The sequence below is a fragment of the Penaeus chinensis genome, chromosome 15 (assembly GCF_019202785.1).
Source record: "Penaeus chinensis breed Huanghai No. 1 chromosome 15, ASM1920278v2, whole genome shotgun sequence".
NCBI lineage: Eukaryota > Metazoa > Arthropoda > Malacostraca > Decapoda > Penaeidae > Penaeus > Penaeus chinensis.
The window spans coordinates 16,481,146-16,483,645 of NC_061833.1; the positions used below are offsets into that span (position 1 = coordinate 16,481,146).

The 2,500-nt window shown below is 32.6% G+C and overlaps 1 protein-coding gene across 1 annotated transcript in view; it reads left to right on the top strand.

Moving 5' to 3' along the window:
* Positions 1-2,500, top strand: part of LOC125032667 — a 14,699-nt gene that overhangs the window by 9,437 nt on the left and 2,762 nt on the right. The gene's annotated exons all lie outside the window — the stretch shown is intronic.

The following is a 2,500-nucleotide window of genomic DNA, read 5'->3' on the forward strand; positions in this document are numbered from 1 at the left end:
GGATTGCCCCAAGTTTTACACAGGCGAGACCGGTAGATCTTTCGAGAAAATAATTCATGAACATAAACATGATGTTAGATATGCCAGAGAATCAAATGCGTGTTTTGTCCATTTACAATATGAAGGTCACCAGCTTAACTGGTAAAGCGCTACATTCGTTCATAAATCAGCAAATTCGTATGAAAGAAACATGTTAGAAACTTTATTAATTAGAAAAAGGTCTAATTTTAACTTGAGTGCTGGTCAATGGGGCTTGGATAACCCTACCTCCTCGTTAGTTAGCTAAGCCTTCCCCAGACTCATCGACCTTGACCCTCCTCCCGGGACCTGATTCAGCTCTTGTCTCACTTTCACTATATATTCTTGTCAAAATTCTATCCTTGTATCCATTTTGGTTTATTATTCGTCTGAAGAGGAACTCGTGAAGAGTTGGAAACGTCACGATTTATTTTTATTTCTTACTGTGGATATTTTCCTTTTTACATGAGAGAACTGGTATTTGTCCAATTATGATTGTCATTCACCCTTGACCATTTACATATTAACTGGTAATACTAATAGCGAGGTTTTTGATGCAGAAAAAAAAAAAAACGCATATGCAGTCATGTATACCATACCATTATGGTATACGGTAATGATCTCATATTGGGGTTTTCTGACAGCTCTTCCTGGTGGCAATTTTACAATTATATCAAAAGAGTACAAAGATGGCAAGTGTTGCTAGCAGGGTATTCATTTTTTTTTTTTTTTTTTTTTTTTTTATCTACACATGAATTCGCCGTTAATAAACAAATCCAAGCTGAAATGTGAATATTACCGTTCAGTTATGTTATCATAATGCATATAAACTCTACAACGAAGATAATAAACATTACTACGAAGAAACGATTAAACTATAATGAATTATAACTATTGTTTACATTTTATGGTCATATATCGGAGTCTCCACAGAAACTTTGATGTTCAATTACTCTGTTGTATTTATTTATTTCTATACTAAAATGATGCAGAGTGTAACCAGAGTTGGAAACCTAACACTGAGATAATATATAATATTCCCTCAGATCTACAACAGAGAAACACAATCCATATCCAAATGTTATCCAACAGCCATCACCTGAGGTTGGAAACATTTTTGAAAGCAAGGAATGTGGACAGAGATTATAGGGCCACACGTATATATATATATATATATATATATATATATATATATATATATATATATATATATATATAAATAAATATATATGTATGTATATATATTTGATATTGGATTCCATTTGCAAATTTTATGTGCATTGCATAAATGATTAAATGCCATAAGGTACTTCTAGCGATCGATGTATGTAAGAAAAATCTGGTCTACATCAGGCTTTGACCACTACTAGACCTACCAAATACAGTATTTACCTTGTCAAGGAATCGCTTGACTTAATGATTGTGGTTATTTGACTATGGCATATTTATGTGGGTAAAAAAGACTTGAATATCCGGCTAGTGACGTTCTTTTGGTCTACAGCTTGTAAAATCGCTGATGTGTGAATCAGAAAGTCTGTACTTTGGGTTTGAAACCGAAAAGTGAAGTTATTAAATGCTTTCCTCCTCATTCCCTTAAAATATTGCATACGATGGGAATGCTTTCCTAACCTGGAAATAACATTGCCTTTTCTGTTTCTGTAAACTGGAATTCTATGTGGGATTTTCTTTTCGTGTTTCTTTTCAGTGTTGAGAGCTATATCTGCAGCTTGAAGATCCCACAACTTATAACAATATATATTGATGAATTTTCACATACACCTTTGACATGAAAATGTAAGAATTTGTTTCGTTATTGCTTATTGTATATATTACTGACAACTCAACTCCATCTTTTCTATGGAGTTGATGACGTCATTACGTATCAATGCATAATTGGTGAGATTAAGTAGCTCGATCTGTCCATGTGCCGGATTAAACTTAGCTCAATAGTAAAGCCTGGTCCAGACGTATATTAAAAGTTGATCCAGCAAGCTACTATTGAGCATTAAATTTTAATACGGAATTTACTTCTATGGCGCTTACAGAACACACTGTATGATAAATTACAGGCAGGACTACTGTTCCTCGAATTTCTTTCATTAGATTTATTTGCGATTAAAAAAGCCTGATTTATTCCATTGTGTGTTCACTCTTGCAGGCAACTAATTTCCCGCTTTTTTTCCAAGGGCGTTATAAATTCTGTTTTACAATATGTAGGCAATTTATGGTCTGTTTTATTAGAATAATATATTTGTTATTGTTCATTTGGTACTTGGTAATCGTTATTTAATATTAATATTATCTATATTGATATCTTTGATTATTATTAAAATCATTATTTTTATAATCAATACTGTTTTTATAATTATGATAATTATCATCGTATTAACAGCACCATCATAAAGAGAAAGAAGCAAAAAAATATTATTCTTGATTTTGAGTTGCCTTCTGACCGTCACCCGAACCTGACAGGTAATTCTAC